Source organism: Mus caroli, chromosome 13, assembly GCF_900094665.2.
Source record: "Mus caroli chromosome 13, CAROLI_EIJ_v1.1, whole genome shotgun sequence".
Lineage (NCBI taxonomy): Eukaryota > Metazoa > Chordata > Mammalia > Rodentia > Muridae > Mus > Mus caroli.
The window spans coordinates 84,608,096-84,620,545 of NC_034582.1; the positions used below are offsets into that span (position 1 = coordinate 84,608,096).

General features: G+C 41.1%; 1 pseudogene; it reads right to left on the reverse strand.

Annotated features, from left to right (window-relative positions):
* Positions 1–5,560: 5,560 nt before the first annotated feature.
* LOC110307724 overlaps positions 5,561–12,450 on the reverse strand; it is a 9,110-nt pseudogene continuing 2,220 nt past the window's right edge.

A 12,450-nucleotide genomic window follows, 5' to 3' on the forward strand; every position in this document is an offset into this window, starting at 1 on the left:
TCTTGCTAGTGTATGCAATGGTATCAGTGTTTGGAGGCTGATTCCCAGGAATGTTTTAACTACGGGGCATACCCCGGTTTGTTTTTCTTTTTTTTCTTAGCCCCAGGCAGCCTCTAGGCTCACAAACAACCAGCAATTTCTGAGTACTTTATATGACTTACAGGTCTTGAAATTTCATCTTTCTTTCACTACCTTCCACCCTATACCCCCCCCCAAAAAAACGACTCAAAATTGATCAAGGACATTAACGTAAGACTTGAACTTTGAAATTGCTGATGAAAGAACAGGAAACATTCAAAGGGTTTCTTATTTTTGAGAATTTGAAACCTGTATATGATGAAATATGGTCACATTTATATCCTATCTCCCCCATCCAGTTCCTTCCTTGACCCCCACAACATAACTACCTTAGTTACTGTTTCTAGTGCTGCAACAAAACAACCATGACCAAAAAGAAATTTGAAGAGGAAAGAATTTATTCAGCTTACACTTCCACATTGCTTTTCATCACCAAGGAATTCAAGACAGGAACTCAAACAGGAAAAAAATCTGGAAGCAGAAGCTAATGAAGAGGCCATAGAGGAGTGCTGCTCCCTGGCTGATTCAGCCTGTTTTCTTACAGAACACAGGGATGCCACATATAGGGGTGGCAACATCCACATGCACTGAGCCCTTCTACATTGATCACTAATTGAGAAAATGCCCTACAGCTGGATCGCACAGAGGTTATTTCCTCAACTGAGGCCCCTTCCTCTCTGGTGACTCTAACATGTCAAGTCAACATAAAACCAGTATATACAATGTCCTCCTTCAACTTCATGGTTTTTATTAGAAGCCACTAAGTCCAGTTAGTGCTTATCACCATATGTGCAAAATTATTGGACTATCTACTGGACAATGGGAAAACTGCCAGTAGCTATATCCTTCCCCCCACCCCCACAAAAAAAACACCCTCCTCAAGCAATTATCCATTGCTCCTCAGTAAGGTTGTAACTGTAAGACTCTGACAAGCCTCTTAGCTACTGGGGACCCTCTGAGTGAACCACGAGGAGCTGGGGTTCAATGCAAAAGAAAGAGGAATGTATTGTTCCAGCACGCTGGTGCTGCCCTGCACCCAAAGGAGAGGTGGCATCACTGAGCTGCCCATTCGGCAAGTTTTTATACAGTTTCCAGGGGCAGAATAGAGCATTAGCAACTAAGCACAATATGATTGGTGGAACAATGTGCCCTTTAAACTGATTGGTCTCTGCAGGTGGCCAACGGTCAGACCCTCTCCCTTCCAGAGGGGAGGGGTAACTACATGTTCTATGAACTCTCTCTTCCAGGGAGAGGGATGCCTGGTGGAATTTTCCAAAGGTCCTGAGCTAACCCCTTCATTCCCCACTTTTTCCTTGTGCATGCTTCAATCCTGAAGCTATTGTTAATAGTCATGCAGCTCATATTCCTGGTCCTTTGTATCTAGTTCTCTATATTTCTCTTTAAGATCATTAGCTGTACTGCATCTATGCATTCCATAATGAAAGTGACCAAGTGGTTCAAAATATAGGGGCCAAAAGTCTGAGTAAAAACAAGATGATTAAGGAACCTACTAGGGAGAATATCAGGGTGGTGAACCAAGGAAAATTATTAAACCAGGATTCAAACCAAACTTGGGATTGTTCTCTATCTCTCTTCCACTTGGCTAGCCCTTCTCTTAACTTGGCTATTGAATCCTTAACTACCCCCGGAATGGTCTCCAGTCTGTGCTTCCCAAGGTTTCACACGCCCAGGTAGCACAGAAAAAGTGGTTATCCCCCTAAATGAGTCCATCTGTGCGCTTGACCTAGTAAGTCTTTTGCTTGGTTTCTGGGGACTATAGTTTTTCCTTCTTTTATGCACCATTGCCCTTCCTTCTCTAGGTAATAGTTGGTAGGGTAGTTAGCAATCTGAGTCCTTTCTTCTTCAGTATATTTTAAGTGAGGCCATCCCTTAGTCCAGTCCCATTTCCCAGCAAGTGACCCTTGCAGTCCCATAACTTGGATAGGCTCCTGAGTAGCCACTTCTCAAGCCAGTTAATCTGCCTGGTTATTGCCCTGGGCCACTGAGTCTCTTCCCTTCTGAAGTCCTGGGCAATGAATGACACTCACAGTTGCCAGCTTCATCAGTGCATCCAAGAGATCCAAGATTTCCTGATTGTTTTTTACTTCTTTTCCCTCTGATGTGAGCAGTCCTCAGTCTTAGTATATAGCCCCGTGAACATGGACTGTGGAAAAGGCATACTTGCTACCTGTGTAGACGTTAAGTTCCAAGACCTTGGTGAGGGCAATTAGCTCTGATTTTTGTGCCAATGTGCCATGACAACAGCTGCACCCACTTATCTCTAACCTTCATGGAGAAAACTGCTCCTGTCTGTAATGCACATAGCCTCACCTCCCAGCAGGGGTCAGTTAGAGAGGTCTTTCCTTCACCCATGGGCTCTCCTTTTGGGTCAGTTAGTTGCTACCCATCAGGCAAGAAGTGTATCAGGGCCCCCATCTTGGAGAATAAGTCTCACCTCAACAGAGGATAGAAAGAGTCTGGGATGACTGTAAATGAATGGAATAGCCGGCCCATCCCCAAGTCCACTGTTCTTCAAGTAGTCCATACATACATTTTTGTGAGAGTGACTCCTTGAACCCAAGACTTTTTCCTTGGAAATGGGGCTATTGGCTTGAAGGAGGACCAAGTGTTGAGCCCCTGTGGCAAGAATTGAGTGGGTTTCCCTCCACTCCTGCAAGCACTTATTATTTTTCTGCATTTTTAATGATAGTCATTCTGACAGCAGTAATATGGAATTAAATATAGTTTTAATTTACACTTTCCTGCTGGCAAAATATATTGAGCCATTTTCATGTACTTATTTGTTATTTGTACTTTTAAAGAGAAGTTTCTATTCAGTTCATTTGCCTATTCATTAATTAGATTATTTGACTTTTAAAAGGTTTTCATATATTCTGGATTTTAATCCTTTGTCCAAGAACAGCTGGCAGAATATTTTTATTCCATCTCATAATCTGTCCCTATGGTGATAATCATTTCCTTCATTGTGCCAAAAGCATAATTTGATTCAATATTATTTATCAAGTTTTGCTATTATTAATGAGTTACTAGAGTTTATATTCAGGAATGTGTTGTCTATGTCTATATCTTAAAATGTTCCCCATGCCTTGCAGCCAAAGTGTGCTGTGTCTTCAGGAATAGAGTCTCACGATAATCAATTTCAAATAAGGAAACTTCCTCTCTGCTTGCTAGTTATCATATAGGTGCTATGTTGGGACCTATAGGAGAAAAAGGCATCAGTGGTCTTACTCAGTACTAGATACTACATCCAGAAATGTGGTTGCCAAAGAGGTATGCCTAGGGGTGCAATAATGGTATGACTTATGGGGTAACCAACCACTGTCTGTCCTCCAACTCTGACCCTCCCACAATCCCCCTCTCAAATGTATTCTCTCCTCTTAATGTGTTGAATCCTGTAAGTTTTGCCTGCATGCACATAGGCATAAGGGTGACCACCGAAGCCTAGGCAACTCATCAGGGAGCTAGCTTTTCCCTGAAGAAAACTGTCCCTTCTTGCCGGGCGGTGGTGGCACACACCTATAATCCCAGCACTTGGGAGGCAGAGACAGGCAGATTTCTGAGTTCGAGACCAGCCTGGTCTACATAGTGAGTTCCAGGACAGCCAGGGCTATACAGAGAAACCCTGTCTCAAAAAACAAAAACAAACAAACAAACAAAAAAAAAAAACCTATCCCTTCTTTAGCAGCTGTCAGCTTGTCAGCTCCCTATAGTTCCTCAGCACATGGTAGGGTTTTCTCCTATCCTTGCTGGGACATTGACAAATGTAATGTTTTGTAAGTCTATGGTACTAATCACAGTCCTTGAAAACTAATGTGTACAATATCTCCAGAGGACGTTATTCTATAGAAGTCCTCCCAGTCTTCTGTCCTCTACACCCAAGGATTAGGATGTTTTATGGGAATTAGGGGGAGTCAGATTGTAAAAGCCAGAGGATAGGGCTTTCTTTTTAATTTCATTTGTTTAAGTATAGAGCACTTGGTTACTTGCTGACTGAGGTTAATACAAGAAGCAGAGGAGCACAGTTGTTAAACACACAGTGACTGTCAGACTTCATTTATGTTTTCCAGCTGATAGAGGCAAAGTGTGTTTTTATCCATCTAAACTGCATCTAGTCATCTTTATATTGGGAATAATACTACTTTTACCTTAAAGAGTTATGATCATATTGAGGCAGGGCAGAAAGACTAGAAATTAAATGAATAGGAAGGAAGAAAGAATCTTAAAACCTCTCAGCAGCTGAGAATCAAGAAATCTAGCAAATTCTAAAATATGCTAAGAAAATTGCCAACATACAGACATTCCTATTTTATAAGTAATGTTAAAGTAAGGATAATATTTAAGTCTCAAGTATAGCATTATACCTTTTTCATATAGCTTCTGGGAATCTCAAATATAAGACTCCCTAGCTAAGACTCCAAGCAATAAGTGGAGGCTGAAGCAGCCATCTCCTGTACCAGGCAAGACTTCCAATGGAGGTATTGGAACACCAACCCAGCCACAAATCCTTCAACCTTCAATTATCCTGCCTCAAGATGTGCTGGGGTAAATATGGAACAGAAACTGAAGGAATGGCCAGCCAATGACTGTTCCAGCTTGAGACATCATGACAAAAGAGCCCACCTCTGACATTGTTAATATTATTCTGCTATACTTACAGACAAGAGCCTAGTATGTCATCAACGAGACTTCACAAAGTAACTGATAGAAACAGATGGAGAGACACACAGCCAAAGATTAGGTGGAGCTTGCGGAATCCTATGGGAAAAGGAGAGGAAGGATAGTAGGGGCCAGAGGTGTCATGGGCACCACAAGAAAACCCACAGAGCCAACTAACCTAGGCCCATAGGGGTTCATAGAGACTGAACTGCCAACCAGAGAGCATGTATGAGACTTCACATATGATATAGTGTAGCTTAGTCTTCTAACACGGAGGACAAGGGCTGTCTCTGACTGGGTTGTTTGCCTTTGAGACCTTTCCCCTAATTGAGCTGCCTCAGCCATCCTTAGTAGGAGAAGATGCAATTAGCATTAGTGCAACTTGATATGCCAAGGCTGGTTAACATCCAGGGAGACCTTCACTTTTCTAAAGAAAAAGGGAGAAGGAATGGATTGGGGCAGGGGAGGGAAAGGACTGGCAAGAGAGGACAGAGGGGAAACTGTGGTTGGGATGCAAACTTTTTTTTTCTTTTTACAACTCTCAACAGATTTATTTTTAAAAGAATATCCTAAAGGAGAAAATGGGGTACAGAAATATGGATTGGAAAATAAATACAAAGGTAAGCTGTTTTACTAATTACTTTATAGCTACAAACTTGCACAGAGGATGCCCTATACAAAAACACAAAAATTCAAATGAGGTGTTCCCTTAACAAGACTGAATATTCAGTCTCTGGTACTTGGAATTTAGAATGCAATCCTTGTTTTTGGATGGATCACTAAGTGTTTGGCAGAGTCCTTAATTTTAACCATATTTGAGCAGAAGAGTGGCCACCTATCCCAGGTAGAAGTAGATGAAGTATTTGGTTTCATGTGTCACATAACTACTCAATTCTATCCTACAATGAAGTGTCAAGTGGGGCTGTCTTTATCAGACTTTTTGGTATGTACTGCAATATCCTTTTCTATATTGTACTTTTCCAATGCCTGAGTAGTGTGCTCCACTGAGTCCTGTTGCATCTTCTTCTATTTGTCTGCATTCTCTGAACAGCCTTCTGGTTTCACATGGTAACGGCAGAGCAGGGGCTGGTTGGCTGCTGCAACTAGCTCCTGGGCAAGGGGCCGCTCAAGCAGCACAGGAGAGCTGTGGTTGCTACTGAAGCCATGGCACATCTGATAAATAATTCATTTAAAAAAAAAAGACTCAATCTTCATTTACAGTAAAAATGTCTTAACTTCCCCTGCATCCCTCGTGGCCTAGGATTTTACTTCATCAGCTGTGACCCCATCCTGTATTCATCAGGAAACATTCTATGATTAATTAAGTTTCTTGGTGACCCTTGGAAGTATAGCTACAAAAGTCACCCAAAACAGTGTGTATGGTCACCATAAAGACACTAGATTATTACTTTCTCTTGAGAAGTTGTATGTCCTGAGCATGTCGTGTCTTTTTACTGAGCACTATGTTCAATTGACATTTAAGATTATGCTTAAATCTCTTATAATCTCCTCTTTATAAACTCCAACTCTGCCTCATACTGAAATTCTTTTCTGCACAAAGTAAAACATTCCAGTTTCACCTGAGCTGCACTCTCTGCTAAGAACATCTCTGCTATAGGTGAGACTGACTGTGTCTCCACCCCATAACCCCACCACTACTAACAAGTTGACTTTGTTTTGCTATTCATTCAAGAGGGCTTCTAAACTCATGAGGTCTGGAGTCTCAATCGTCTGAAATGTGCAAGGAGCTTTCATCTTGGGAAATGTGTTCACCATTGCTTAGAGGTTTCCTATTCTCTTAAATTCCCTTAAAATGGCAACCCTTGTTCTTTGAGCAGTGATTTGATTTTGAAAACAACCAAATATATTTGAAGGGCGATCTAGTGAGGTCATCTTGGGAGGGCCATTTTCTAATGAAAAATGAACTCTGACCATAAGTGTTGAGACAGATCCAGTGTACAGCTTTTCAATTGTTTGAAGGCTGTTCTCAGAAGGGGATTCCTAAACTCCTGTGTAGCAGTGAACAGAGACATACTTAACAAAAGAGTCTCATTCCATTTGTGATGTAAGGAAACACCCAGGCTGTGCCCAAGTCCAGCTCAAAGGAATGCTGGGGGAGTCCTCTTGCCATTCAAGCAAAGTGCTAAATAGGTAAAATTAATATAATGATCTCATTTGGAGACACAACTTTCATATTCTGGTTAGAAGTAGAAGGTCACAAGAGCTGGGTGTAAATTCATAGATAAGAAGATAACTGTGTAATTAATAGTCTATCCTTCTGACAGGTATGGAGATTTGGCCAGGCACCAACACCATCTCCTACACATCCTTGTGCTCATATGTGCCTCATAAATATGAATTCTTTATTTTACCTAGACATAGCAATGCAAATATTTACTGTGTCATTTACAAATATTTACTGATCTTTGCTTAGTAATGAAAATGAAAGAGCTGAGTAATATACAGTCCTTCCCTGAAAGCAGCCTCCCTGGATAGATGGGTATATGTTTAACTAAAAGTACAGTGGAGAAGTGGGACAATGTCTTTGTTACTCCTCTCCTCATATGCCCCATCTCAAAATGCCCTTCCCATCCAACCCACACTTCCAGGGCCTTTTTCTTTCTGGTTGTTACTCCCTAGAAATAACCAGTAGCTACACTTGTTTGTAAGAATTATTTTTTAAAAAGCAGTGTTTTTTCCAATATCATTAAAGTCATGAAACTGGTAAAGTGCATAGTAACAATCTTGATTGTTGAAAATAGAAGTAGAAAGGAGCAGAACACAGAATACTAGAGTAGGTCACAGTAGTACTTACTGAAAGTGGTAAGTAAAGCCAAGAGTAGGAATAATGTGCTTTCTGAGCACATATGTGTTGGCATACATGTACTAGAAGATTTTCCTAGTCAGGGTAAAATTTTTTTCTTAAAATGAATTGTCATCAAAAAAAAAAAAAAGTTTGAGAAACCCCACTCCAAACTGAACCCAGCTGTGTTAACTTGCTAGTGAAAGATTCTGCTCAGATAACATGTCTTAAATGGGTCACAATGTAATTGTGAGATGAAAGCATGAAGTCTGAAGGGGTAATTTCAAGTGCATTTGCAGAACAAATGGTAAATATTTGGGATTTGGGATTTTGGCATCATCTGTGTTAATAAACCTGTTTTATCAATAAGACTATTAAATGACCCACTGAGCTCAGGTCTGTGTACTGAGAATGTAATGAAGACAAAAACACAATTGGGCCACTTAGAAGTGATTTCACAAGGTCATAAAACAAGGAGCTCACTTCAGTAATGGGTGACAGATGCTCCAGTAGAGGCACAGAACTGGCAAGGTAACAACCCTGGCTCTATGCAGGTTTGTTTCCTAGTTGGTACCCTCCCTAAGGACCCTTTGATATCACTCCAGAGATAAGAATTATACCAAACTTAAAAATGGCACTCCAACATGCACAAGCTCATTTGACAGAGGTGAAAAGATTTGCTTTTACTTTGTCTGTTCTGTGTTAGTCATTTTTCATTACCACAACAACAATGTCAACAAGGGAGAGGTTTAAAATCAGACAATTTTGACTCCTGAAGATAAACTGAGGCCATGAACTTATACATTAGGGCTGAAAAATGCAAATCAACCCTACTTTTTGGGACACAGAAGATACTGAGCAATCTTTGAAACAATTCACTTGAATGCAGCATCTGATCTGTAAGCAATCATTCATCTGACAGCTCCTAGCACCCAGCAAGAGCAAGCTCATGAGAATCTACACCCATCACTGTAAAACAACCAAGAAAAAAATCCAGTGATGTTATCTAGACCTTAGAAACCAATCACTTGTGGGCCACAGTCTGTACTGATATCAAGATTTTAACACCTAAAATGCCCAGGGAAGAAAATACTTTTGAGCAGTTTGAAGGATGGCAGTGCTAAGATACTCAGAGTTGGATGATCTTACTTAGCATTACTTATTTTAATCAGCTTTACTAAGGCATTACTAATAGTCATCAAAATCTAGTAAGTGTGCAATTTGAAGAGTTTTAATGAATGAATTTAATAGCTTCAGAAGCATCAACATATCAAACCCGCTCGGCATGTCAAAAGTTTCACAATGCCCCTTGCATAAAATCAAGCCTTAAACCAACCTCTGAAGTTGATCAACTTAGCCAATAATGGTGAAATTAAGTACATTAAAATTATCATTTAAATTAATTCCTCATGAAACTCAAGAAGAATGAAGACCAAAGTGTGGACACTGTGCACCTTCTTAGAATTGGGAACAAAACACCCAGGGAAGGAGTTACAGAGACAAAGTTCGTAGCTGTGATGAAAGGATGGACCATTTAGAGACTGCTGTATCCAGGGATCCATCCCATAATCAGCTTCTNAACGCTGACACCATTGCATACACTAGCAAGATTTTGCTGAAAGGACCCAAATATAGCTGTCTCTTGTGAGACGATGCTGGGGCCTAGCAAACACAGGAGTGGATGTTCACAGTCAGCTATTGGATGTATCACAGGGCTCCCAATGGAGAAGCTAGAGAAAGTACCCAAGGAGCTAAAGGGATCTGCAACCCTATTGTTGGAACAACATGATGTACTAACCAGAACCCCGGAGCTCTTGTCTCTAGCTGCATATGTATCGAAAGATGGCCTAGTCGGCCATCAATGGAAAGAGAGGCCCATTGGACTTGCAAACTTTATATGCCCCAATATAGGGGAATGCCAGGGCCAAAAGAATGGGAATGGGTGGGTAGGGAAGTGGGGGGCGCTATGGGGGACTTTTGGGATAGCATTGGAAATGTAATTGAGGAAAATATGTAATAAAAATATTAAAAATTAAAAAAAAAAGAAAACTACAAAAAAAAATTAATTCCTCAGTAACTGTAGCAAGGCAAATTATGGAAAATCAAGAAAGAATTCTTAATAACGAAAGTATAGCCTGTTCAAAGGAAAACAATCCATTGAAAAATTAATCTAATGTCCAACTCACAAATCTGATTTTTATCCTTACAAATTTATTCAAAGAATCTACATTAACACCAGACAGTGATGGTTCACACTTCTAATCTCAGCACTTGGGAGGCAGAAGCTGGCAGATATGAGTTGGAGGCCAGCCTGGTCTACAGAGCAAGTTGCAGAATAGCCAGGACTACACAGAGAAACTCTGTCTCAAAAAAAAGAAGGAGAAGGAGGGGGAGGAAAGGGAAGGGGAAGGGGAGGAGGAGACAGAGACAGAGGAAAAAGAAAATGTTCATTACCTTCAGAAAACAGGGAAAACAGTTAGTGCTTCAATGTAGCAAACTGTACAAGTATTATGCAGTGAGACCAAAGAAGTTTGGGGCCTGAACATTCTCATGGCAAGAAAGGGATGCCTGATGCTTACAACTAATTCCTTCTATGTTCATTATAAGAGGTTAATATGAACCCTGGTTCCGCAAAGAAGAGAAACATTCCTGTAAATAACCAAATGGTCATGAACACAGCTGTATAAGTTTCAGACAGATGTTTCAAAATAGAAAAGAAAGAAGCCAGATGGGTACATAAAAGGCAGGAACCAAATTAAGCCCAAGATTACCCGGGAGATAAAATGATGACTAGAAGTATATTCGCCAGCACTGACCAGCAAGAGCACAGCCAGCCAGCAGACATGGCTCAGACTTGGCTTAACCCCAAAACAAACAGAGTACCCAGATCCACATAGGTCCCAGGAGTGAACTGTGTGTTAAGCCACAGAGTCTGCTCTGTTACAGTAATGTCTACAGTTCTTTCCCATGAAAAATGCTTTAGGAAAAATGGGAGTTCTCATATTATTCGACAGGGTGAACCCTGTGCACTTTTCCCAACAAGGAAGAAAATACAGTATTCACCACAAGTGCACACACATGGAGAGAGGGGGGGAGGACAGGGACAGGGAGGGAGAGATATTTAATAAAATTTCAAAGGAAACAAAATATGTAAAGAAAATACAAATTTGCACCCCGCAAAAAAAGATCAAAGCAATTTGAGAGGGTTTCATTTTACACTTTCAGAATCCCTAGTCCTACTAAAACATTTTCCAGCATGTGTGGATCTTTCTCACAAGACTCAGAGTTCCCAAGGTCATGCCTGGGATGTTTCCATATGCACTGTACTATACAAAGTCCCCAGCATTGAACTTGGGCTGCATTTGGTTGTAGCTTGTTTGCTTTTGTTTCTGGAGTCTACCTGACTCGCCTGCTCCATGCAGCACACAAAGAGATCACAAAATTCTGCAAATCTCACTCATCACTGATGTGTATGACTCTGACCAAGATACACTGTCCATTCTATTCCACACTGATGAACCACAGAGGCCTGAGAGGGACAGGAGCCTCCACGTGAGTTTTCATCCTCATTCATTCTCCCCGACCATCAACACACAAATCCTTCTGTAGCCTACAGGATTTACCTCCCATTGATCCTGACTCAAGGTAAACCTGAAAAGGTTATAAATAACATCTTCCTGAATGTTATGGAGACATCAAGGGAGAAAAAAGAGAAGAGACGGCAGTGAGAGAAGCTATGGCCTGCTGCTTCTGTGCAGCTGCTTCAGTTAAGGCCAAGATAAGGATTTACAGAACAATAGCCTCATCTGTGATGGCCATATGGAGGAAAATACACTCATATGTCCAACATACGATGCATACTTGTACAAAGACTAAAAATTTTTCTTAAAAAAGTACCAAAAGAATTATAAGATTGCCTAATTGTTTCCTGAATCCTCTGAAGAGTTTACTAAAACATTCTGATAAGCAAATATAGGATTCGGTATTTGTTGCAAGCTTGCAGATCATGCCCACACTGCAGGTCCCTGGATACTATACCCAATTTGGGGCCCATCTCTAAACACCTGAAATTTCAGAAATCAACATCTTAGTATCCCCAGGATAATTTATTTGTACATTAATGTTTTGCTTTTATTATTACTGTGGGTATACATGTATGGTGTATGCATGGCATGGTCCATTCTGTCCTTCCACTATGACTTCCAAGGATCAAACTCAACTCATCAGGCTTGGAGAACAACCACATTTTACCTACCAAACCATCTCTTCAGCCCTCTCACACTAATGTTCTAAAGCATTTATTCTTTCTGAGTCACAGCTGGGATAATAATACTTGAGTCTTCCTTGGCCAGTTCCTTCTATGGCCAGTTCCTCCTATGGCAGCCAGCATAGCAATGGATGCATAGTGGGAGTTATATTTTACATCCAGGAAGGTTGGAAAGGAAGGTTGCAAGTAAGGTGTGTGTGGACAAAAGCAAAAGGAGATTGTATCTCCTTTGATGTACCCAGAAAGGAAAACAAAAAATTTGGGGTGATATGATGCTCCTTGTGAGTATTTGGCTGTTTGTACTCTTCTGTGAGTTTCTAATTTTTGGTATGAACATCTATTATTTTTAAAGTCAGGATAAGAAAAGTTTTTGCCCGCCGCGCGGCGCGGTGCAGCGCGGGAAATGTGGCGTACGGAAGACCCATTTCTGGGCGCCGCTCGTTGGGGGCCCAAGTCCTTCTGATCCAGGCCCAGCCGGAGGGGCGCTGGGTTCGGGTCTTCCCGGAGTCGGGTTGCTTGGGAATGCAGCCCAAAGCGGATGATAAACTCCATCTAAGGCTGAATACCGGCAGTCAACAAGTCAACAAGTACCTTAAGGGAAAGTTGAAAAGAACTTTGAAGAGAG